At 45.7% G+C, this 27,053-nt stretch overlaps 2 long non-coding RNA genes and 1 pseudogene across 2 annotated transcripts; 1 reads left to right on the top strand and 2 right to left on the bottom strand.

Moving 5' to 3' along the window:
- On the bottom strand, positions 1 to 1,723 carry LOC135561408 (uncharacterized). Its single transcript, XR_010459404.1, has 3 exons — positions 1,216 to 1,723; positions 824 to 935; positions 1 to 729 (listed from the first exon to the last, which is right to left on the bottom strand). It is a non-coding gene; the product is annotated as an uncharacterized LOC135561408 (long non-coding RNA).
- Positions 1,724 to 2,358: 635 nt separating this feature from the next.
- LOC135561407 (uncharacterized) lies at positions 2,359 to 3,683 on the bottom strand. Its single transcript, XR_010459403.1, has 3 exons — positions 2,925 to 3,683; positions 2,662 to 2,837; positions 2,359 to 2,571 (listed from the first exon to the last, which is right to left on the bottom strand). It is a non-coding gene; the product is annotated as an uncharacterized LOC135561407 (long non-coding RNA).
- A 6,530-nt stretch (positions 3,684 to 10,213) lies between these two features.
- The window catches only part of LOC115121940 (alpha-ketoglutarate-dependent dioxygenase alkB homolog 3-like), a 28,672-nt pseudogene continuing 11,832 nt past the window's right edge, over positions 10,214 to 27,053 (top strand).

Here is a 27,053-nt window from a genome sequence, read left to right as displayed (position 1 = left end):
TGAATAAGGACAAAACAAAGCAGGTAAACTATCAGCTCCTTTTGAAACTGAAGTCACAGTGACTCTACAAGATGGAAAGCACAGAATCCAAGCATATTATACAAAATGATACATACACATTCAAAGGTCTGTATATAACACACCCTGCATGTCTGCACACTAAAATAAATGCAGGACAAATCCATACACATCAACTGAACAGACAAATGAATGGATGCAGTAGCCTCCCTGCAGCCTTGTATTACACACAGTATACCGCACAAACATAAGAGGCCAAATTCGTCAAAAAACGAACCCAAAAAAACCCAAATTCCTCTGCCACCGCAGGACATATTTAACCAAAATTGAAAGCACACATACTAACTAAAATAATTCAACACATATTGGTCCCTCAGCAGCCGACCACTGTCGTCATCAGGGAAGATTGCCGGATTGTCCCAGTCCATGGCTGGTGGCACTCTGGGGGCCCTCTCCTTCCTCAGGCAGGCCACATTGTGGAGGACAGCACAAGCCACAGTAATATCACATGCCCTAACAGGGCTGACCCTTAATTTGTGAAGGCAGTGAAAGCGTGCCTTCAGGAGGCCAAAGGTCATTTCAACTCTGGCCCTGGTCCTGGCATGGGCATGGTTGTAGGCCTGCTGTGCTTCCTGGGAGTCTGTGAAAGGTGTCAGGAGAAAAGGCTGGCAGCCATACCCCTGTCTCCCAGCAACACACCAGAGAATTCACCTGTCAACACAAAATCTCATCATTACTACCTCATAAACACAGTGATATTCTTGACACAGCCATGATGGTTATAAATAGGGGTTGTGTGGCTTACCTTGTGATAGGCACTGATAGATTTCAGAGGCCCGAAAGATTCTGGAGTCATGGACTGAGCCAGGCCATTTTGCCACAACATTGCTGATCACACAGTCAGCATTGCAGACCATCTGAAATCATAAGATGAGGAATATTACACCAATCAATGCACATCACTGGCAATGCAGAGTGTTCGTCAATGGACAATATCAAAAAGTTATGTTCACCTGAACATTAATGCTGTGAAAGGATTTCCTATTCACAAAATCGGCCTCATGGGCACCTGAGGGGCTTTTATCCTTATGTGTGTGCAGTCCACTGCACCAATGACATTGGGGAAACCTGTCACACAAAGTAATGAGTATCCTACTATGTGTTAACAGTTGTCCTGTAATTTGTAGATCCTCTTACCTGCAATCCTATAGAACTCCTCTTTGATGTCACAGAGTCTTCTGTGGCCAGGGAAGGAGATGAAGACATCTGCTAATGCTTTGATAGCCAGACACACACTCCTTATTGTGCGGCAAATTGTGGCCTTGTTCAGCATCCCCCACTGAGTACAGGAAGGCTCCACTAGCAAAAAGCGCAAGGCCACACAAACCATTTGCTCCACACTCAGTGCATGGCTCCGTGCAGTGCGGTGCTTAATCCTGGGACCCAGTAGTCTGCATAGATACCTGATGCCATCTGCAGAAAACCTGTATCTTTCATATAGATGGTCATCAGGGAAGGCCAGTGGGTCCAACCGGTCCCTGAAGACCCTTTCTCGCCTGAAGGCTCTCCTCAGCACAAGTGCTTCTTCATCCACCACATCTCGCACGAATGGGCATGCCATTGTCAGAGCAGAAAGGAACACACAATTTTGGGCCTTCATATAGGCTAGTGGCCACACCTGGTGCTGGGGGTGGGCAAAAAGAGGGCGATGCCTTATAACGATGACTTGGTTGTACTGATTGCTGGGAAAATAAAAAAACCTTAGAAAGATGCCACCGTCCTGTGTGCTCACAATAAGAGCTCATATGTCATGGCTCACTTGACTTTACGAGAATATACCTAATTTTTATTTTGAGCTGTGTCATCTTCTTGGAGCTGGGGAGGAAAGAAAAATAATGATTAATACATTTGTGTTACAGTTAGCATACAGTGTACATTGAAGGCATATCTCACCTCCCTCTCAAGTTTTTTTATTTCAAGGTCCAGTTTCCTAATTGTCCTCTTTTTATTTCAGACTCCAGTGCAAGATTTTCCATCTTTTTCTTCTTGTACTGAATGTCTATGTCTGCCAGTTCTATTTGGCGCCGGAGGTGGTTGCCATACAACTTTCTGATAGCTTGTGAGCTCTGTGAACACAATACAATTAGCGCAGCTGGAATTTGGCAGGATGTGGTGTCCTTTTATTAATACGCACTATGTTGCCAGGCTGGTTTTCCCACTGTATAGCATCTGGGTCCTGTAAAAGAAATTAGATTTTTTGATTTTGATGAGGACTCCTCACCATTGTAGAGTAAATAGTACTTTCACAGTCTTAACATGATACCTCATGCCTTCTGAATCCAGAGAGATGGTCTCCTCCTCATCATCGTCTCCATCATGTGCTGTTGCTGCTGCACTGGGGCCTTCACCCTATCACATTTAATCAGATTCATATTGAAGCTAGTAGACAAGACATGCCAGGCCTACAGTATGCCTTTGATGGAGTACTCACTGGATCAGCATCGTCTGGTGCTTGTGCTGGTGGCTCTAACAGGAACACAGTGCTGCCAGGCACTGCAAGGCAATAGGTAAACCAAAGTCAGACAGTCCAAATTGATTCAATATGAATGTGGTTGTATCCCATGTAGAGATGGAAGGACATACCTTGAATGAAGCGGGTGGCATCTTGGGAGGAACCTATGCTCGCCTCTTTCCCCCAGGGATCCCCTCTAAGACGGGCCTGCCTTTATTTAGCTCCAAGGCCATGTCCTCTGCTGGGGTAAGGTCAGCCTTTGGTGACCCACCACCCGTGCCTTGTCTGTGGGTATTCTTTTTCACTGCTAAAACAGTACAGACAATGTGTGAGCAGGCACCTTCTGGGTACAATATATGCTTGTGCTTTGTTAAATATTAGTCAGGGACCATACCATTCTGCAGAATGTTCTTGTATTTGATTTTGACCTGCTGCCATGTCCGTTTTGGCCCGTTCATGTTTAATCTACACACACACACACACACACACACACACACACACACACACACACACACACATTTAATGGAGTCACACTGCAAAAAATTACTTGGTATTTTTGTCTTGTTTTCAGTAAAAATATCAAAAAATGTATCATAGCTTTATACAGTGTGATGGAGTTACTTTACACAATTTCACTCATATCTGCAGTGCATTTCAATTAAAAATTTAACCGTTTCATAATTACAGTACAACTGCATTTTTGGAGATGTGAATTAAATATTTGAATTGTAATTGTGATGTTTCAGCGGAGCGGTGAGTGTGTAATTGTGCACTACTTACGCATTCAGGCGGTCTGCAATACTTTGCCACGCTTTTTCTCTTTGCTTTATCACTGTGGCGGTGTTGCCTTTCTTCTTAATTATATCTTTTACCTCCTCGTATGCCTCCATGAGGATTTGTGCTTCCGACGGGGAAAAGTACGCGGCTCTAGTTGCCATGGTAAATCAGTTCATCTGTGATCTGTGGCGGGGTCTATTTGAGTGAGCCGTGAGCGCGCACCTATCCAGGATTGGTTTCACCTGGCTTAATGAATCCGTGTCTGCTCATCCTGGCTTGGTCTTTGTGCAACCAATTAAGCCTGGACGCACATGTTTTGGCTTCATTGAGCTCAGCTGAGTCATTTATCCCGGATGTCTTAATTCTACTTTTGTGCAACAGGCCCCAGGGTGTTCTTCATAGAATTAGTCATTTGAATACTAGAATGAACACAAGCTTTCTTACGAAGGTCCTAAGATCAGCCATGTTAGTCAGGGAGTTGGTCAACCACGGCTTGCCAGTGCTGTGATGAGATACTGTTTTAAAACAAGGAATGTGAAGAATGTATCTGCACTGTGTGTGTTAGCTAGCTTGCCTGACAGTTTTAGAGGAACGATTCCATTCCTTTTTCAAATGAACTGTGAATTTGCCAACAATCCATTGAAAAGATGGCACAGCCAGAGGAGGACTGGCCACCCCTCAGAGCCTGGTTCCTCTCCACCCGGCACAGCCAGAGGAGGACTGGCCACCCCTCAGAGCCTGGTTCCTCTCCACCCGGCACAGCCAGAGGAGGACTGGCCACCCCTCAGAGCCTGGTTCCTCTCCACCCGGCACAGCCAGAGGAGGACTGGCCACCCCTCAGAGCCTGGTTCCTCTCCGCCCGGCATAGCCAGAGGAGGACTGGCCACCCTCAGAGCCTGGTTCCTCTCCGCCCGGCACAGCCAGAGGAGGACTGGCCACCCTCAGAGCCTGGTTCCTCTCCACCCGGCACAGCCAGAGGAGGACTGGCCACCCCTCAGAGCCTGGTTCCTCTCCACCCGGCACAGCCAGAGGAGGACTGGCCACCCCTCAGAGCCTGGTTCCTCTCCACCCGGCACAGCCAGAGGAGGACTGGCCACCCCTCAGAGCCTGGTTCCTCTCCACCCGGCACAGCCAGAGGAGGACTGGCCACCCCTCAGAGCCTGGTTCCTCTCCACCCGGCACAGCCAGAGGAGGACTGGCCACCCTTCAGAGCCTGGTTCCTCTCCACCCGGCACAGCCAGAGGAGGACTGGCCACCCCTCAGAGCCTGGTTCCTCTCCACCCGGCACAGCCAGAGGAGGACTGGCCACCCCTCAGAGCCTGGTTCCTCTCCACCCGGCACAGCCAGAGGAGGACTGGCCACCCCTCAGAGCCTGGTTCCTCTCCACCCGGCACAGCCAGAGGAGGACTGGCCACCCCTCAGAGCCTGGTTCCTCTCCACCCGGCACAGCCAGAGGAGGACTGGCCACCCCTCAGAGCCTGGTTCCTCTCTAGGTTTCATCCTAACTTTTGGCCTTTCTAGGGAGTTTTTCCTAGCCACCGTGCTTCTACACCTGTATTACTTGCTGTTTGGGGTTTTAGGCTGGGTTTCTGTACAGCACTTTGTGACATCAGCTGATGTAAGAAGGGCTTTATAAATACATTTGATTGATTTGATGGAAAAGATGCAGTCAATCGACAGTTATACAGAGGCTGAAATCAGATGATGATACGACAAGTTGTGAATGCACAGGTACTGATATTGCATCATATAATAGCCCTCACAGATCCCCCCAAAAAATAAAAATTATGGTCTGTTTACATATATTTTAGAGGCTATTTATACAGAAAATTGGTGAAAAGGGCTGTTTAAACTGTATTTAGAATTATATGACAATAGGTTGACTATAATTACATTACACACTTTCTGATACATCACATGGCACTTGACTTTTATTTTCCCGCATCAGTAGAAGCTCTACTGTCATTCATTCCAATTACACCGTTTCTGGATTTCTCCTTGACCAAGATGGCTGCTATTTTCACCCCAATATGGCACTTTGAGGGTTTATGACATAGCTTCTCTAGTAATTTAATTGGATCTCTATGGCTTTCATACTTAAGCAGCTCCATAGGATGTAGGACAAACTGATTCAGACCTGCATTGAGGCCCGCTTCAGTGAGCTGCGGCAGGAGTTCCTTATCAGGGAGCAACCTCAGAGAGAAGAGATCTATAAGCTACTGGACTCAGTCAGGCTTCAAAATGGCTGCTGTGTTGCAGGAGCAACCTCAGAGAGAAGAGATCTATAAGCTACTGGACTCAGTCAGGCTTCAAAATGACTGCTGTGTTGCAGGAGCAACAGAAGAGGTGACTGGAACCTTAATATATATATATTTTTTCTATATATTTTTTTGTAGGCCTATAGGCAGACTTATTTACTTTTATTTCATCTTGTACACATTTGCAGCTAAAAATTGCAGTATACAGACAAAGGAAAACATTGATAGCTAATAATTGTAGACAGCCTACAGTATACTGCTATTATGTTACTGGTTTAGGCCATGGACAGAAATATGGGGTTTAATCAATTCCATCATTCAACCCATCAGGTGAGAGGAAGTCAGTTTTGGACTTCAGGTCAAAGAAAGAGAGGAGTCTGGAGGCTCAGGGGGAAGTGAGAACAGGAGGATGAATTAGAGAAGGAGCATTAGAGAGAAGCAGAGGACCAGATGATCAAGGAAAGTGAAAATAGAGGAAAATGAGAGAAGGCTGAGACGGAGAGGGAGCAGAGGAGAGAAAGCCTAATCAATGTCAGAATAAAAGTCAAAGAGAACAGCTTGACAAAAAAGAGAGGAAGATGAGGTTAGAGGAAGATAGAGCGCATAACCTGGCACAAGGACATCAGAGCAAGAGAGAGGAGGGGGGCACGAGAGAGGAGGGGAGGCAAGAGAGAGGAGGGGGCACGAGAGAGGAAGGGGTGCAAGAGAGGAGGGAGGGGGAGAAGAGAGGAGAGAAAGAGAGGGGAAGGAGAAGAGAGAGGGGGGTGGAAGAGAGGAGAGAGGGGGGAAAGAGGAGAAAGAGGGGGGAAGGAGAAGAGAGAGAGAATTTTGCAGAATTCTGTAAAAATATCCTCCGTGTACAACGTAGAACACCAAATAATGCCATGCAGAGCAGAATTAGGCCGATACCCGCTAATGATGAGAAAACAAAAAGATTATTACTTGACACATTGGAAAGAATTAACAAAAAAACAGAGCAAACTAGAATGCTGTTTGGCCCTAAACAGAGAGTACACAGTGGCAGAATACCTGTCCACTGTAGCAGAATACCTGTCCACTGTGACTGACCCAAACTTAAGGAAAGCTTTAACTATGTACAGACTCAGTGAGCATAGCCTTGCTATTGAGAAAAGTCGCCGTAGGCAGACCTGGCTCTCAAGAGAAGACAGGCTATGTGCTCACTGCCCACAAAATGAGGTGGAAACTGAGCTGCACTTCCTAACCTCCTGCCCAATGTATGACCATATTAGAGACAAGGAGGAGGAGTAGAGGAAGAGTAGTAGGAACAAAAATGCAGCGTGGTATGTTTCCATAGTATAATTTAATGAGACTGAATACAAAATACAAAAGAACAAGAGAATCAAAATGAAAACCGAAACAGTCCCGAATGGTGCAAACACTGAAAGGGAAAATAATCACCCATAAAACACAAGTGGAAAAAGGCTACCTAAGTATGATTCTCAATCAGAGACAACTAACGATACCTGCCTCTGATTGAGAACCATACCAGGCCAAACACAAAACACAACATAGAAAAAGGACCATAGACAACCCACCCAACTCACGCCCTGACCATACTAAAACAAAGACATAACAAAAGAACTAAGTTCAGAACGTGACAGATCCACAAAGAATTCAAAAACAACCCCAATTTTGAAAAACTCCCATATCTACTGGGTGAAATACCACAGTATGCCATCACAGCAGCAAGATTTGTGACCTGTTGCCACAAAAAAAGGTCAACCAGTGAAGAACAAACACCATTGTAAATACAACCCATATTTATGATGATTTATTTTCCCTTTTGTACTTTAACCATTTGTACATCGTTACAACACTGTATATATACACATAATATAACATTTGTAATGTCTTTATTCTTTTGAAACTTCTGTATGTGTAATGTTTACTGTTCATTTTTATTGTTTATTTAACTTTTGTATATTATCTACCTCACTTGCTTGTTAATGTTAACATATGTTTCCCATGCCAATAAAGCCCCTTGAATTGAATTGAGGGGGGAAGAGAGGAGAGAGAGTGGGGAAAGAGAGGGGGAAGAGAGGGGGAGGGAAGTGGCGAAAGGGGAGGGAAGAGGCGAGGGAATGGGAGAGGAAAGAGGGAATGAGAGGCGAGGAAATGAGAGAGGGGGAGGGGGAGAGGCGAGGGAGAGAGGAGAGGAGGAAGAGGGAAGAGGGAAATGAAAGAGGGGAGAGGGAAGAGGCAGGGAGAGGGAAGAGGCAGGGAGAGGGAAGAGGAGAGGGAAGAGAGAGTGAAGAGGCGAGGAGAGGGAAGAGGCGGGGAGAGGGAAGAGGCGGGGAGAGGGAAGAGGTGAGGAGAGGGGGAGGCGGGGGAGAGAGGGAAGAGGCGGGGAGGGGAGAGGGCGAGGCAAGGGAATGAGAGAGGGGAGAGGAGAGGGAATGAGAGAGGGGAGAGGAGAGGGAATGAGAGAGGGGAGAGGGGAGGGAATGAGAGAGGGGAGAGGAGAGGGAATGAGAGAGGGGAGAGGCAAGGCGAGGGAATGATAGAGGAATGGAGAGGGAATGAGAGAGGGGAGAGGCGAGGCGAGGTAATGACAGAGGGAAGAGGCGAGGCGAGGAAATGAGAGAGAGGAGAGGGAATGAGAGAGGGGAGAGGCGAGGAGAGGGAATGAGAGAGGGAGAGGAGAGGAGAGGAGAGGGAATGGGAGAGGGGAGAGGCGAGGGAATGAGAGAGGGGAGAGGCGAGGCGAGGTAATGACAGAGGGGAGAGGCGAGGCGAGGGAATGAGAGAGGGAAGAGGCGAGGAAATGAGAGAGGGGAGAGGCGAGGCGAGGGAATGAGAGAGGGGAGAGGCGAGGCGAGGAAATGAGAGAGGGGAGAGGCAAGGAGAGTGAATGAGAGAGGGGAGAGGCGAGGGAATGAGGGAGAGGGAAGAGGCGAGGCAAGGGAATGAGTGAGGAGAGAGGAGAGGGAAGAGGCGAGGGTAATGAGAGAGGGGAGAGGAGAGGAGAGGGAATGAGACAGGAGAGGAGAGGAGAGGTAATGACAGAGGGAAGAGGAGAGGAGGGAATGAGGGAGAGGGAAGAGGCGAGGGTAATGAGAGAGGGGAGAGGAGAGGAGAGGGAATGAAAGAGGGGGAGAGGGAAGAAAGAGGGAGAGGGAAGAGGCAGGGAGAGGGAAGAGGCGGGGAGAGGGAAGATGAGAGGGAAGAGGCGAGGAGAGGGAAGAGGCGAGGAGAGGGAAGAGGCGGGGAGAGGGAAGAGGCGGGGAGAGGGGAGAGGCGAGGCAAGGGAATGAGAGAGGGGAGAGGAGAGGAATGAGAGAGGGGAGAGGGGAGGGAATGAGAGAGGGGAGAGGAGAGGGAATGAGAGAGGGGAGAGGCAAGGCGAGGGAATGATAGAGGAATGGAGAGGGAATGAGAGAGGGGAGAGGCGAGGCGAGGTAATGAGAGGGAAGAGGAGAAGGAAATGAGAGAGGGGGGAATGAGAGAGGGGGAGAGGGAATGAGAGAGGGAGAGGAGAGGAGAGGGAATGGGAGAGGGGAGAGGCGAGGGAATGAGAGAGGGGAGAGGCGAGGCGAGGCGAGGTAATGACAGAGGGGAGAGGCGAGGCGAGGGAATGAGAGAGGGAAGAGGCGAGGCGAGGGAATGAGAGAGGGGAGAGGGAATGAGAGAGGGGAGAGGCGAGGAGAGGGAATGAGAGAGGGGAGAGGAGAGGAGAGGGGAATGAGGGAGAGGGAAGAGGCGAGGGTAATGAGAGAGGGGAGAGGAGAGGAGAGGGAATGAGACAGGAGAGGAGAGGAGAGGGAAGAGGCGAGGGTAATGAGAGAGGGGAGAGGAGAGGGAAGAGGCGAGGGTAATGAGAGAGGGGAGAGGAGAGGGAAGAGGCGAGGGAATGAGACAGGAGAGGAGAGGGAAACATTACTATTGATAAAGGGAAATGAGCTGAAGGATGAGAAGTGAAGCGTTGCTGCACAGCTATTTTCAGGTCTCTCCAGAGATGCCACTCAAGGACATTCAGAGGCTCATCCCGAAGCCACTCTTGCGTTGTCTTGGCTGTGTGCTTAGGGTAGTTGTCCTGGTGGAAGGTGAACCTTCGCGCCAGTCTGAGGTCCTGAGCGCTCTGGAGCATCAAGGATCTCTGTACTTTGCTCCATTCATCTATGCCTCATTCTGGACCAGTCTCCCAGTCCCTGCCGCTGAAAAACATCCCCACAGTCTTTAGGTGCCTTTTGGCAAACTCCAAGTGGGCTGTTATATGCCTTTTACTGAGGAGTAGCTTCCGTCTGGCCACTCTAAGACAAAGGCCTGATTGGTGAAGTGCTGCAGAGATGGTTGTCCTTCTGGAAGGTTCTCCAATCTCCACAGAGAAACTCTAGAGCTCTGTCAGAGTGACCATCCAGTTCTTGGTAACCTCCCATCAAAGTCAAAGAGCTCAGTGATACCTGAGCTCTGTGGACAGAATAGAGACATATTTGATGGACATATGAACCAAACCGAGAGAGCCTCACAATGTCACATTCTGACTATTTGTTATATATGATATAACATTTATGGCTTTAAATAGATAATATTATTTTGGGACTACACTGTAAAATTGTTGGACTGTTGAGGACTGCAAAATAAGTAAATAGGAACCATGAATTTAGTTCCAGGGGGACTTATTTCAAGTAACACATTACAGAGCTGTTATTTAGCTAGCCAGCTTTAACTTTTCTCTAATACATTTGGTAAGTAACAAACAAGCAAGGAAGTTATATTTAATTTATCCAAAATATGTTTGGAGACCTTCATAGACCATGTTCGAATCGAGTGATACATTTTACTCAAGCTGTAAGTTAAGTAGCTAACTGTAGCTAGCTAAACATGCTAACTAGCCACCATGCTTTTTGTGTCACAGATTTAACAATGAGACAGATATTTCACTGGACGTGTAAATGTGAAGCATCCGCTTGGCGTTTACACGACGAAGCCCATTGGCGGACAGTGGGAGAAGATGGAACGAGATGGATTTTGGCCGAAATTCTGCACATATTCCATTAATGAAACATTTTATCTCAATACAGTGTTCTGTTCCCAAAACTAGAATATGTGCTGAACAGACTGTACAACGTTTTTTTTTTAACTCTACCCTTTAGGAGTGCAAAGGCAAATTGAATTATTGCACACGTACTTCAGGCGTTCCCTAACTGAAATATGCAAATATTTATTAGAACGCGCCAATAGGATCTCGCTAGCTTGTGCTTTGCTCTGCCCACCTCTTTGCTTGTTCCCATTGGAAGCGACAGGCTGTGGTCTATTTTTAGTTATACAAATATTTGTTTTTTCCCACTAAGTCCTAGCTAGTTAACTTGTAGGTAGCTGATAAAATAATGCAATTTATACAATGCCATTTTATTCTAAACTGTGTTCTTGTCTGTCCAAATACATTTAAATACAACCGGCTTGCTAGCTTCAGAGAACTTGCAGTTTGATGTTGTTACCCAAAGTTGACCTCTGGGTGGGGGTATATGCAAGCTAAAAAGTGACTGCTTGTTTCAGACTGGTTTCAACCCTCTTGGGACCTCTAATCGTGATCCTCAACCAGAGGTGATAAAGGTCAGCATTCCATGGTTCGTGGGCCAAACCACTGCCCCAAAAAATCACGTTCAACAGGTCCCTGCCACACTGACTAAATTTAAACCAGGGCCCATATTCACAAAGCGTTTCAAATAGTCTCCTCTAGGATCAGTTTTACCTTTCAGAATAGAATAATCATAATTAATATGATTATTTTGACAGGGTGGGGGCAGATCCTAGATCAGCACTCCTGTTCTGAGACACTTTGTGAATACAAGCCCAACTCTTCAACTGTTAATGGAAGTTCTATCCATGGTCATATGATTGTTTTTAAATAGTCATATGGAGGCATAATTATACATTTTCTTTGGTAGGAGCAGTTCCCACCAGCAGTGTTGTGAAACCAAGTGCCAATCCACCACCTGCAGCGAGGGGAACAGCAGATGTTTTAGCATCAACCTCTCTCATCGTCACTTCTCCTTCACCCAAATCCAGACGGCTGATGTTTTGAAAGCGCTGCAAAATCTGGATCCCTACAAATCAGCTGGGCTAGACAATCTGGACCCTCTCTTCCTAAAATTATTCACCGTCATTGTTGCAACTCCTATTACTACTCTGTTCAACCTCTCTTTCGTATCGTCTGAGATTCCTAAAGATTGGAAGATTCAAAGGGGAGACACTCTAGACCCAAATGGTTACAGACCTATATCCATCCTGCCCTGCCTTTCTAAAGTCTCCGAAAGCCAAGTGAACAAACAGATCACCGACCATTTCGAATCCCCCCGTACCTTCTCTGCTATGCAATCTGGTTTCCGAGCTGGTCACGGGTACACCTCAGCCATGCTCAAGGTCCAAAACGATATCATAACCGCCATCGATAAAAGACAGTACTGTGCAGCTGGGGTATGTACACACCTCATCCCCATATTTGTTTTGGTTTTTCTGTTCTTTTTTTGCACACCAGTATTTCTACTTGCACATCCTCGTCTGCACATATATCACTCCAGTGTAAATTGCAAAATTGTAACTACTTGGCCAGTATTTATTGTCTTACCTCCTTACTTGATTTGCTGTATACAGATTTGTTCTATTGTGTTATTGACTGTACGTTTGTTTATCCCATGTGTAATTCTGTGTTGTTGTTTTTGTCGCACTGCTTTGCTTTACCTTGGCCAGGTCGCAGTTCTAAATGAGAACTTGTTCTCAACTGGCCTACCTGGTTAAATAAAGGTGAAATTAAATAAAATAAAAATCAACAGCCTTCTAAGGTAAAATAAAGAAGTATTTGACTTAATCCTATTAGTAATAGATGTTTTCCAAAAGAAGGAAGTTCTTGAGTATAAGGTGTGGTTCTCTCTCTCCTCTCCGATCTTCTATTTCTCTCGCCACTGCTCAGCCATTTAGAGATATCCCTACAGAGAAGGTGATAGAGTGAGTTACTGGGATCGAACAACTCTCTTCTCACCCAAATCATTAAAACCATCCAAAATGAAAAATCACTAACTGATCGTTTGACTACTATGTCAAATGGAAGTTTTAAAAAACTACTCTTTACACAAGAAGATCAGCCATGGCCCATCAGGAGTGTCCAGGTGAGTTCTAAACGGAGTGGTCCTGTGTTGCTTAGTTGGTATGAGCAGAGTCCAGAGCCCATATCCACAAAGCATCTCAGATGAGTGCTGATCTAGAATCAGTTTATCTTTTTAAATCGTAACGAAAAATATTATAAGGACAGATGCTAGATCAGCACTCCTACTCAGAGATGCTTTGTGGAAATGGGCCCTGGGTTTAATTCCTACAAGGGTCACAATCTGTGTTCGGGTTTCAATTGGCCTCACCCCAGTTGAATTTAATTTCAAATAAAGGAAGTAGAATTTTAATTCAATGAAATTCAATACAATTATAATGGATGATTTATTCTACACATCCCCATAGTAATGTTTATTTTGACATCATATGGTTACCAATCATATGTAGCATAAGGCTGAAACATTTTTATGTGTACAAATAAAATAAAAACTACATTTGATATAATTATAGTGGTCTCGAAATACTCTTAAGATCATGTTGTCGCTCTGGATAAGAGCGTCTGCTAAATGACTTAAATGTAAATGTGGGTTGTCTGTAATAATTCATAATTATCTTAATGTTTTTAAATATCAGAAAAAATACATTTCCCAGAATGCATTAGATCAAACACTGCAGTATGGAAGTGAATCTAACATACAAATCAAATTGTATTGGTCACTTACACATATTTATCAGATGTTATTCCGGGTGTAGAGAAATGCTTGTGTTCCTAGCTCCAACAGTGCAGTAATATCTAACAATTCACAACAATACACACATCTAAAAGTAAAATAATGGAATTTAAAAAATATATATAAATATTAGGATGAGCAACGTCGGAGTGGCATGGACTAAAATAGTAGTTAGTAGTAGATAGTATATACAGGTGAAGTCGGAAGTTTACATACACCTTAGCCAAATACATTTAACTCAATTCCTGACATTTAATCCTAGTAAAAATTCCCTGTCTTAGGTCAGTTAGGATCACCACTTCATTTTAATAATGTGAAATATCAGAATAATAGTAGAGAGAATGGTTTAGTTAAGCTTTTATTTATTTATTCACATTCCCAGTGGGTCAGAAGTTTATATACATTCAATTAGTATTTGGTAGCATTGCCTTTAAATTGTTTAACTTGGGTCAAACGTTTCGGGTAGCCTTCCACAAGCTTTCCAGAATGAGGTGGGTGAATTTTGGCCCATTCCTCCTGACATAGCTGGTGTAACTGAGTCAGGTTTGTAGGCCTCCTTGCTCGCACATGCTTTTTCAGTTTTGCCCACAAATTTTCTGTAGGATTGAGGTCAGGGCTTTGTGCTTACCACTCCGATACCTAGACTTTGTTGTCCTTAAGCCATTTTGCCACAACTTTGGAAGTATGTTTGGGGTCATTGTCCATTTGGAAGACCCATTTGTGACCAAGCTTTAACTGATGTCTTGAGATGTTGCTCAATACATCCACATAATTTCCATGCCTCATGATTCCATCTATTTTGTGAAGTGCACCAGTCCCTTCTGCAGCAAATCACCCCTACAACATGATGCTGCCACCCCCGTGCTTCATGGTTGGGATGGTGTTCTTTGGCTTGCAAGCCTCCCCTTTTTTCTTCCAAACATAACGATGGTCATTATGGCCAAACAGTTCTATTTTTATTTCATCAGACCAGAGGACATTTCTCCAAAAAGTACAATCTTTGTTCCCATGTGCAGTTGCAAACCGTAGTCAGGCTTTTTCATGGCGGTTTTGGAGCAGTGGCTTCTTCCTTGCTGAGCGGCCTTTCAGGTTATGTCAAGATAGTACTCGTTTTATTGTGGATATAGATATTTTTTAACCTGTTTCCTCCAGCATCTTCACAAGGTCCTTAGCTGTTGTTCTGGGATTGATTTGCACTTTTCGCACCAAAGTACGTTCATCTCTAGGAGACAGAACGCGTCTCCTTCCTGAGAGGTATGACAGCTGCGTGGACCCATGGTGTTTATACTTGCGTACTATTGTTTGTACAGGTGAACTTGGTACCTTCAGGCATTTGGAAATTGCTCCCAAGGATGAACCAGACTTGTGGATGTCTACAATTCTATTTTCTGAGGTCTTGGCTGATTTATTTTCATTTTCCCATGATGTCAAGCAAAGAGGCACTTAGTTTGAAGGCCTTGAAATACATCCACAGGTACACCTCCAATTGACTCAAATGATGTCAATTAGCCTATCAGAAGCTTCTAAAGCCATGACATAATTTTCTGGAATTTTCCAAGCTGTTTAAAGGCACAGTCAACTTAGTGTATGTAAACTTCTGACCCACTGGAATTGTGATACAGTGATAAGTGAAATAATCTGTCTGTAAACAATTGGTGGAAAATTACTTTTGTCATGCACAAAGTAGATGTCCTAACCTACTTGCCAAAACTATAGTTTGTTAACAGGAAATTTGTGGAGTGGTTGAAAAACGAGTTTTAATGACTGCAACCTAAGTGTATGTAAACTTCCGACTTCAACTGTACATATGAAATGAGTAAAGCAGTATGTAAACATTATTAAAGTGTCTAGTGTTCCATTATTAAAGTGACCAGTGATTCCATGTCTATGTACATAGGGCAGCAGCCTCTAAGGTGCAGGGTTGAATAACCGGGTGGTAGCCGGCTAGTAATGGCAATTTCATGACAAATAATGGCCTATCTCATGACAAAGAAAAATACTGTGTGACATCTTTGAATTATTATCAAATTCATATTTGAAATCGTATGTGTATTCTTTGCATGAATAAGTAGCATATCATTTTAACAAAAGATTTGTCAAATGAATGAGGCTTTCATTTTTCACCACTCAGTTGAATTTCTTCATCTTAAATTATTCTTCCTTCAATTCAAATTATGCTTCCTGTGAGGTGTGGCTAATTCAAATTCATTGTTTGAATTTAATTGAATTAGATTCAGAAATTCCAAATTGAGCCCAACTCTGATCACAATACTAAAATGCGTGCCCTTGCTTTGGAGATAAGCATCTGTTAAATGGAATTGAAAATAAAAATCTAATCTAATGCATAAGGAGGTCCAATAGAAATGACATCCAAATCTGCCTTCTACCGGTTTAAACTGATTCCCCCTTCAACGATCTGCCTTCTACCCGTTTAAACTGATTCCCCCTTCAACGATCTGCCTTCTACCGGTTTAAACTGATTCCTCCTTCAACGATCTACCTTCTACCTGTTTAAACTGCTTTCCCCTTCAAAGATCTGCCTTCTACCCCCTTCAACGATCTGCCTTCTTCCCCCTTCAACGATCTGCCTTCTACCCGTTTAAACTGATTCCCCCTTCAACGATCTGCCTTCTACCGGTTTAAACTGATTCCCCCTTCAACGATCTGCCTTCTACCCCCTTCAACGATCTGCCTTCTACCGGTTTAAACTGATTCCTCCTTCAACGATCTACCTTCTACCTGTTTAAACTGCCTTCCCCTTCAAAGATCTGCCTTCTACCCCCTTCAACGATCTGCCTTCTAACCGTTTAAACTGCTTTCCCCTTCAACGATCTGCCTTCTACCGGTTTAAACTGATTCCCCCTTCAACGATCTGCCTTCTACCTGTTTAAACTGCTTTCCCCTTCAACGATCTGCCTTCTACCCCTTTCAACGATCTGCCTTCTACCCGTTTAAACTGCTTTCCCCTCAACAATCTGCCTTCTACCGGTTTAAACTGATTCCCCCTTCAACGATCTGCCTTCTATCCCCTTCAACGATCTGCCTTCTACCCATTTAAACTGCTTTCCCCTTCAACGATCTGCCTTCTACCGATTTAAACTGGTTCCCCCTTCAACGATCTGCCTTCTACCCGTTTAAACTGCTTTCCCCTTCAACGATCTGCCTTCTACCGGTTTAAACTGATTCCCCCTTCAACGATCTGCCTTCTACCTGTTTAAACTGATTCCCCCTTCAACGATCTGCCTTCTACCCGTTTAAACTGATTCCCCCTTCAACGATCTGCCTTCTACCGGTTTAAACTGATTCCCCCTTCAACGATCTGCCTTCTACCCCCTTCAACGATCTGCCTTCTACCGGTTTAAACTGATTCCTCCTTCAACGATCTACCTTCTACCTGTTTAAACTGCTTTCCCCTTCAAAGATCTGCCTTCTACCCCCTTCAACGATCTGCCTTCTACCCCCTTCAACGATCTGCCTTCTAACCGTTTAAACTGCTTTCCCTTCAACGATCTGCCTTCTACCCGTTTAAACTGATTCCCCCTTCAACGATCTGCCTTCTACCGGTTTAAACTGAATCCCCCTTCAACGATCTGCCTTCTACCCCCTTCAACGATCTGCCTTCTACCGGTTTAAACTGATTCCTCCTTCAACGATCTACCTTCTACCTGTTTAAACTGCTTTCCCCTTCAAAGATCTGCCTTCTACCCCCTTCAACGATCTGCCTTCTACCCCCTTCAACGATCTGCCTTCTAACCGTTTAAACTGCTTTCCCCTTCAACGATCTGCCTTCTACCCATTTAAACTGCTTCCCCTTCAACGATCTGCCTTCTACCGGTTTAAACTGATTCCCCCTTCAACGATCTGCCTTCTACCTGTTTAAACTGCTTTCCCCTTCAACGATCTGCCTTCTACCCCTTTCAACGATCTGCCTTCTACCCGTTTAAACTGCTTTCCCCTCAACAATCTGCCTTCTACCGGTTTAAACTGATTCCCCCTTCAACGATCTGCCTTCTATCCCCTTCAACGATCTGCCTTCTACCGGTTTAAACTGGTTCCCCCTTCAACGATCTGCCTTCTACCTGTTTAAACTGCTTTCTCCTTCAACGATCTGCCTCTACCCCCTTCAACGATCTGCCTTCTACCCATTTAAACTGCCTTTCAACGATCTGCCTTCTACCGGTTTAAACTGATTCCCCCTTCAACGATCTGCCTTCTACCTGTTTAAACTGAATCCCCCTTCAACGATCTGCCTTCCAACCCCTTCAACGATCTGCCTTCTACCCCCTTCAACGATCTGCCTTCTACCCCCTTCAACGATCTCCCTTCTAACCGTTTAAACTGCTTTCCCCTTCAACGATCTGCATTCTACCCATTTAAACTGCTTTCCCCTTCAACGATCTGCATTCTACCGGTTTAAACTGATTCCCCCTTCAACGATCTGCCTTCTACCCCTTTCAACGATCTGCCTTCTACCCCCTTCAACGATCTGCCTTCTATCCCCTTCAACGATCTGACTTCTAACCGTTTAAACTGCTTTCCCCTTCAACGATCTGCCTTCTACCTGTTTAAACTGATTCCCCCTTCAACGATCTGCCTTCCAACCCCTTCAACGATCTGCCTTCTACCCCTTTCAACGATCTGCCTTCTACCCCTTCAACGATCTCCCTTCTAACCATTTAAACTGCTTTCCCTTCAACGATCTGCATTCTACCCATTTAAACTGGAACCCTTCAACGTGCATCTGCCTCTGCCTCTATCTAGGGGGAGAAGGATTACTTTATCCTATCTGGTTTAAACTGATTCCCCTTCAACGATCTGCCTTGACCCTTTGGCAACGATCTGTTCTACCCCCTTCAACGATCTGCCTTCTATCCCCTTCAACGATCTGACTTCTAACCGTTTAAACTGCTTTCCCCTTCAACGATCTGCCTTCTACCCATTTAAACTGCTTTCCCCTTCAACGATCTGCCTTCTACCGGTTTAAACTGATTCCCCCTTCAACGATCTGCCTTCTACCCCTTTCAACGATCTGCCTTCTACCCCCTTCAACGATCTGCCTTCTACCCATTTAAACTGCTTTCCCCTTCAACGATCTGCCTTCTACCGGTTTAAACTGGTTCCCTCTTCAACAATCTGCCTTCTACCTGTTTAAACTGCTTTCCCCTTCAACGATCTGCCTCTATCCCTTCAACGATCTGCCTTCTACCCCCTTCAACGATCTGCCTTCTACCCGTTTAAACTGCTTTCCCCTTCAACAATCTGTCTTCTACCCGTTTAAACTGATTCCCCCTTCAACGATCTACCTTCCTTCCCCTTCAACGATCTGCCTTCTAACCGTTTAAACTGCTTTCCCCTTCAACGATCTGCCTTCTACCTGTTTAAACTGCTTTGCCCTTCAACGATCTGCCTTCTACCCCCTTCAACGATCTGCCTTCTACCCCCTTCAACGATCTGCCTTCTACCCCCTTCAACGATCTGCCTTCTACCCGTTTAAACTGCAATCCTCTACTCCCCCCAGACTGAGGCTGATCACTCCCCCCAGACTGAGGCTGATCACTCCCCCCAGACTGAGGCTGATCACTCCCCCCAGACTGAGGCTGATCCCTGGGTTGCTACCATCAGAGGAGGCTGACTGGACCTTCAGTAAACTGCTAGCAGAGCTGCCCTGGTCTCAGAAGACCAACTTACAGACAGGGTATATCAACAGTCATGATAGTCATGTCTCTAAGTGTTACAACATGCAGCCATTCATATAGCCTACAGAGGTGAGCAAACTGTTTATGAAATGGGTGCCATGTTGGCATTGAAATGTTATTGTCATGGAGACCATACCTGTACGGCTGACCCAGGATTCAATCTCGAATAACCCTTCCTATTCCCGAAGCTAGCCACCTTTCTTTGTTTCCTTCCCTTTGTGAGCACAAAACGGTAGGACTAGATAGGGTTCCACTTCCGCCATTGTACCTAGATAGATAACCTTTATCGATCTGGACAAGTGTTCTCAAACGAGTGGTCACGGAAGGAAAAGAGACAAGGAAAGACCATTTAAGTCTAATTGCAACCCAGCCATAAATGACGTTGCATCAGATTTCCCCATCTGTCTCTCTCAGTGGATCTGGATCAATCCACGTTTCATCATTCAGAAGGACACAGTATCAAATCAAATGTTATTGGTCACATACACATGGTTAGCGCATGTTAATGCGAGTGTAGCGAAATGCTTGTGCTTCTTGTTCCGACCGTGCAGTAATATCTAACAAGTAATCTAACAATTTCACAACTACCTTATACACACACGAGTAAAGGAATGAATAAGAATATGTACATATAAATAGATGGATAAGAAGATAAGCATGTGGCATAGACAAGTTGCAGTAGATGGTATAGAGTACAGTATATGCATATGAGATGAGTATTGTAGGGTATGTAAACATTATATAAAGTGGCATTGTTTAAAGTGGCTGGTGATACATTTATTACACCCAATTTGTTATTATTAAAGTGGCCAGAGATTTGAGTCAGTATGTTGGCAGCAGCCACTCAATGTTAGTAATGGCTGTTTAAGATATACGTTTTTCAGTCTCTCGGTCCTTGCTTTGATGCACCTGTACTGACCTCGCCTTCTGGATGGGAGCAGGGTGAACAGGCAGTGGCTCGGGTGGTTGTTGTCCTTGATGATCTTTTTGGTCTTCCTGTGACATCAGGTGGTGTAGGAGTCCTGAAGGGCAGGTAGTTTGCCCCCAGTGATGTGTTGTGCAGACCTCACTACCCTCTGGAGAGCCTTACGGTTGTGGGCGGAGCAGTTGCCGTACCAGGCGGTGATACAGCCCGACAGGATGCTCTCGTTGTGCATCTGTAAAAGTTTGTGAGTGTTTTCGGTGACAAGCCACATTTCTTCAGCCTCCTGAGGTACGCCGAGGAACTTAACACTTTTCACCTTCTCCACTGCTGTCCCGTCGATGTGGATAGGGGGGTGCTCCCTCTGCTGTTTTTTGAAGTCCACGATCATCTCCTCTGTTTTGGTGATGTTGAGTGTGAGGTTATTTTCCTGACCCCACACTCCGAGGGCCCTTACCTCCTCCCTGTAGGCCGTCTCGTCATTGTTGGTAATCAAGCCTACCACTGTAGTGTCGTCTGCAAACTTGATGATTGAGTTGGAGGCGTGTATGGCCACGCAGTCATGGGTGAACAGGGAGCACAGGAAAGGGCCGAGAACGCACCCTTGTGGGGCCCCAGTGTTGTGGATCAGCAGGGTGGAGATGTTGTTTCCTACCCTCACCACCTGGAGGCGGCCTGTCAGAAAGTGCAGGACCCAGTTGCACAGGGCGGGGTCGAGACCCAGGGTCTCGAGCTTATTGACGAGTTTGGAAGGTACTATGGTGTTAAATGTTGAGCTGTAATCGATGAACAGCATTCTTACGTAGGTATTCCTCTTTTCCAGATGGGTTAGGACAGTGTGCAGTGTGATAGTGATTGTGTAGTCTGTGGACCTATTGGGGCGGTAAGCAAATTGGAGTGGGTCTAGGGTGTCAGATAGGGTGGAGGAGATATGATCCTTGACTAGTCTCTCAAAGCACTTCAAGACGGAAGTGAGTGCTACGGGGCGATAGTCGTTTAGCTCAGTTACCTTATCTTTCTTGGGAACAGGAACAATGGCGGCCCTCTTGAAACATGTGGGAACAACAGACTGGGATAAGGATTGATTGAATATGTCTGTAAACACAGCAGTCAGCTGGTCTGCGCATGCTCTGAGGACGCGGCTGGGGATGCCGTCTGGTCCGGCAGCCTTGCGAGGGTTAACACGTTTAAATGTTTTACTCACGTTGGCTGCGGTGAAGGAGAGCCCGCAGGTTTTGGTAGTGGGCCGTGTCAGTGGCACTCTATTGTCCTCAAAGCGAGCAAAGAAGGTGTTTAGTTTGCAAGACGTCGGTGTCCGCGACGGGGCTGGTTTTCTTTTTTTGTAATTCGTGATTGACTGTAGACCCTGCCACATCCTTCTCGTGTCTGCGCTGTTGAATTGCGACTCTACTTTGTCTCTATACTGACGCTTAGCTTGTTTGATTGCTTTGCGGAGGGAATAGCTACGCTGTTTGTATTCGGTCATTTTTCCGGTCGCATTGCCATGATTAAAAGCCGTGGTTCACGATTTCAGTTGTGCGAATGCTGCCATCAATCCACGGTTTCTGGTTGGGGAAGGTTTTAATAGTCATCATGGGTGCAACATTACCAATGCACTTGCTAATAAACTCGCTCACCGAATCAACGTATACATCAATGTTGTTGTCTGAGGCTATCCGGAACATATCCCAGTCCACGTGATCGAATCAATCTTGAAGCGTGGGAATCAGATTGGTCGGACCAGCATTGAACAGACCTGAGAACGGGCGAGGACAACAACAGGAAGGAGCTCATGACTAAAAAGCATTAAGGCCAAACAAACATTTGCAGGAAAAACATGGCCGCCAGACCACATCCCCTCACATGAGACATCTAGAGGCAATGGGGGAGGGGCACAACTACTACACACACACACACTATGTGCACACACACACGCTATGTGCACGCGCACACACACACACACTATGTGCACACACTCACACACACACTCACACACTATGTGCATGCACACATACACTATGTGCACACACACTATGTGCACACTCTCACACGCACACACACACACACACATACTGTGCTCACACACACACACATACACATACTATGTTCACACACTCTCACACACACTAGGTGCACACACACACACACACTATGTTCATGCACACACACACACTATGTGGACACACACACACATACACTATGTGCACACTCTCACACGCACACACTTACACACACACACACACACACACTATGTGCACACACAGACACCTATATAGCCTTGCTGTGTGTTGACTCAATTTTTCCTACTCAAGCGAGACTATAAATAGCGTTCCAAATTGCACCCTATTAAGTACACTACTTTTGACCAGAGCTCATTGGACCTGGTCCAAAGTAGTGCGCTCATTGTAAAGGGAATAGGATGCCATATAGACGAGAGCCTATGACTAAGTAGAGTTCTGTTGACACTTTGTCCCGATATCATCTTTTTATGGGTACAGTCGAAGGTTTTGTTTTGAGCTGTAATAAATTAAATTGTGTGTAAATATTTGCTTTGGGTCTGATGTGTGTACTGTGAAGTCTAAACTCAGGGGTCAGTGGAATGACATTTTGGCTTCAAGGGATTGTTTTCTTTAATAAAATGCCCAAATGGAGCTCTTTTGAGAAATGTAATTAGTGCCCTGCTTCCATAGAAAGGAGAAATGAAGCAGGGTTTTTTATAAAGATTACCTTGGAGTTGCAGGGTTTTTATAAAGATTACCTTGGAGTTGCAGTTTTTTTTTATAAAGATTACCTTGGAGTTGCAGTTTTTAAAGATTAAATTTTTAAAAGATTACCTTGGTTGCAGTTTTTATAAAGCAGGGTTTTTTTTATAAAGATTACCTTGGTTGCAGTTTTTATAAAGATTAGGAGTTTTTTTATAAAGATTACCTTGGAGTTGCAGTTTTTTTTATAAAGATTACCTTGGAGTTGCAGGGTTTTTTATAAAGATTACCTTGGAGTTGCAGGGTTTTTTATAAAGATTACCTTGGAGTTGCAGTTTTTTTTATAAAGATTACCTTGGAGTTGCAGGGTTTTTTATAAAGATTACCTTGGAGTTGCAGGGTTTTTTATAAAGATTACCTTGGTTGCAGGTTTCCCACGTTTGGTGGAAACATTTTGATGACACCGTGAAAGTGTCACCCTTGGAGTGAAACAAAGCCCACACACATACTGACCACATTACCCAGCCCACACACTACCAAATATGGATGTTAATAACGATGATGACAATAATGATGATTTTTGTACTTTTTGTTCTCTATTGTGTGTGTGTGTGTGTGTACTATGCTGTATTTATACTTGGGATATCGCTTTTCAACAGTAAAAGCATAACAAAATATAGCTATAAATACTAAATATATTACAAGTACACATCACCATTACAGTTAATTCTTCGGGACCTGAAAATAAACACTTTGGTGGTTTTATATAACTAGACTATATTATTCTGATTCTTGCCAGAGCTCCAACTAGTCGTAATCTCTCGTCTTTGTCAAATACCCCTGACCCAAATACAGTACAGTAGCAATATAGATACTGTGTACTTGTCCCTGGCTGCCTAGCTCTATTGAAGCAGCTGTGTCTGTGTGTGTGTGTGTGTGGAGTGTCTGTGTGTGTGTGTGTGTGTGTGGAGTGTCTGTGTGTGTGTGTGTGTTTGTGGAGTGTCTGTGTGTGTGCAATGTGTGTGTGTGTGACTGTGCACTACCGTAAGTGGTTGTGGGTATGTGTGCACCTGTGTATCTACAGAAGATGTGCTTATATCACTAGGCTATCCAAGTACAGGTTATTGTAGTGGGACTGCACTGTTTCTGTGTTACAGGTGAGGCTTATGAGGAGCCCAGGTTAACCTGCTGGTATAGAGAAGTGTTAAAGGTAGTTAACCTGCTGGTATGGAGAAGTGTTAAAGGTGGTTAACCTGCTGGTATGGAGAAGTGTTAGAGGTGGTTAACCTGCTGGTATGGAGAAGTGTTAAAGGTGGTTAACCTGCTGGTATGGAGAAGTGTTAAAGGTGATTAACCTGCTGGTATGGAGAAGTGTTAAAGGTGGTTAACCTGCTGGTATGGAGAAGTGTTAAAGGTGGTTAACCTGCTGGTATGGATAAGTGTTAAAGGTGGTTAACCTGCTGGTATAGAGAAGTGTTAAAGGTGATTAACCTGCTGGTATGGAGAAGTGTTAAAGGTGGTTAACCTGCTGGTATGGAGAAGTGTTAAAGGTGGTTAACCTGCTGGTATGGAGAAGTGTTAAAGGTGGTTAACCTGCTGGTATGGAGAAGTGTTAAAGGTGGTTAACCTGCTGGTATGGAGAAGTGTTAAAGGTGGTTAACCTGCTGGTATGGAGAAGTGTTAAAGGTGGTTAACCTGCTGGTATGGAGAAGTGTTAAAGGTGGTTAACCTGCTGGTATGGAGAAGTGCCTTACACGTACGCCCGCTCTACTATGGACACCAACGCAAAGGTCTGATATACGAACCTCTGACTCATGAGGGGAAAGTTGAATTGAATTGAACTGAATTGAATGAGCACTGCGTCTCAACCACAAAGCACTTTATCTGTCTCTCACCCTTCTCCCAGACTCTGTTTCTTCCGCTCTCCCTCATTCTACCCATTTCTTGTTCCCAGATTTTCCTCCCTTTCTCTGCCAATGTGTACACCAGTACTGCTAACACAACAGCTGATCTACAGACTGACCCTGACCCTACGACCTCCCTGACAAATGCTAAGTTATCAATAATACTGTAAACATAGTGGGGGGTAAAAAGTACTATAAACATCTAACATGAGTTCAAAACCATCTATCCACAGTACATAACCTCCCTCTATTCACCTGTCTTCTTCTGTCTCTACCTCCATCCTTCCCTCCATCAGTGGCACCTGTTGCTGGTCACCCTGCACTCCGCCGTAGAGAAGGCGAGCGACCACCGCTTTAATTCTCTGCTGTGTAACCTGCAGTGGTGTAAAGTACTTTAAAGTATTTTTTACTTAAGTCGTTTTTGGGGGTATCTGTACTTTTACTTCACTACATTCCTAAAGAAAATAATATGCTTTTTACTCCATACATTTTCTTTGACACCCAAAAGTACTCGTTACATTTTGACAGGAAAATGGTCCAATTCAAACACTTATCAAGAGAACATCCCTGGTCATCCCTACTGCCTCTGATCTGGAGGACTCACTAAACAGAGGACATCCCTGGTCATCCCTACTGCCTCTGATCTGGAGGACTCACTAAACAGAGGACATCCCTGGTCATCCCTACTGCCTCTGATCTGGCAGACTCACTAAACAGAGGACATCCCTGGTCATCCCTACTGCCTCTGATCTGGTGACCTCACTAAACACAAATGCTTTGTTTTTAAATTATGTCTGAGTGTTGGAGCGTGTCAAAAAAATATATTGTGTAACGGATTTCCTCCTCTTCGTCTGAGGAGGAGTAGCAAGGATCGGACCAATACGGAGCGTGGTAAGTGTCCATGATACTTTAATAATCACTGAACACGACAAAATAGAAAAATAACAAAGTGAATGAAAACTCAAACTCAAACAGTCCTGAATGGTGACAAAACAACAAAACAGGAAACAATCACCCAACCCACACAGGTGGGAAAAGGCTACCTGAGTATGATTCTCAATCAGAGACAACTAACGACACCTGCCTCTGATTGAGAACCATACCAGGCCAAATACAAAACACAACATAGAAAAACGAACATAGACAACCCACCCCAACTCACGCCCTGACCAACCTAAAACAAAGACATAACAAAAAAACTAAGGTCAGAACGTGACAGTACCTCCCCCCCAAAGGTGCGGACTCCGGCCGCAAAACCTAAACCTATAGGGGAGGGTCTGGGTGGGTGTCTGTCCGCGGTGGCGGCTCTGGCGCGGGACGTGGACCCCACTCCATCACAGTCTTTACCCGCTTCCTAACCCGCCTCCGTGGCGCCTGTCGAGCGGCGACCCTTGCCGCCAACCTCGGACTTGGGACCCTAGCAACAGGTCCCGAATGGACGCGAGATTCCGACAGCGCCGGAGTGACGGGCGATTCTGGCAGCTCCTGCCTGACGGATGGCTCTGGCAGCTCCTGACAGACGGGCGACTCTGGCAGCTCAGGACAGACGGGCGACTCTGGCAGCTCAGGACAGACGGGCGACTCTGGCAGCTCAGGACAGACGGGCGACTCTGGCAGCTCAGGACAGACTGGCGACTCTGGCAGCTCAGGACAGGGAGGAGGGAGGAGACGGAGAGACAGCCTGGTGTGTGGGGCTGCCACCGGAGGTCTGGTGCATGGAGGAGGCACCGGATAGACCGGACCGTGGAGGCACACTGGAGGTCTCGAGCACCGAGCCTGCACAACCCTACCTGGCTGGATACTCCCCGTAGCCAGGCCAGTGCGGCGAGGTGGAACAGACCGCACTGGGCTGTGCTGGTGAACCGGGGATACCGTGTGTAGGGCTGGTGCCATGTACCCCGGCCCGAGGAGATGCACTGGAGACCAGATGCGCTGAGCCGGCTTCATGGCACCTGGCTCGATGCCCACTCTAGCCCGGCCGATACGAGGCGCTGCGATGTAACGCACAGGGCTATGCCTACGCACAGGGGACACCGTGCGCCTCACGGCATAACACGGTGCCTGCCCGGTCCACCTCTCTCCACAGTAAGCACGGGGAGTTGGCTCAGGTCTCCTACCTGACTTAGCCACACTCCCCGTGTGCCCCCCAATACATTTTTGGGGCTGCCTCTCGTCTCTGTTGCGCTGCCGTGCCAACTCCTCAAAATGCTGCCGCTCTGCTTTGGCTGCCTCCAGCTCTTCCCTGGGGCGGCGATATTCCCCAGCCTGTGCCCAGGGTCCCTTGCCGTCTATAATCTCCTCCTATGTCCAGGAGTCCAGAGATTTCTGCTGCTGCCCGATACCACACTGCTTGGTCCTTTTTTGGTGGGTGATTCTGGTGGGTGATTCCTCTTCTGAGGAGGAGGAGCAAGGATCGGACCAAAGCGCAGCGTGGTAAGTGTTTATCATATTATTTATTAAACAGAGAA

Source organism: Oncorhynchus nerka, linkage group LG17 (assembly GCF_034236695.1).
Source record: "Oncorhynchus nerka isolate Pitt River linkage group LG17, Oner_Uvic_2.0, whole genome shotgun sequence".
NCBI classification, from domain to species: Eukaryota; Metazoa; Chordata; class Actinopteri; order Salmoniformes; family Salmonidae; genus Oncorhynchus; species Oncorhynchus nerka.
Note: the sequence above shows the minus strand (reverse complement) of the source record. Positions and strands in the feature narration are given on the sequence as shown.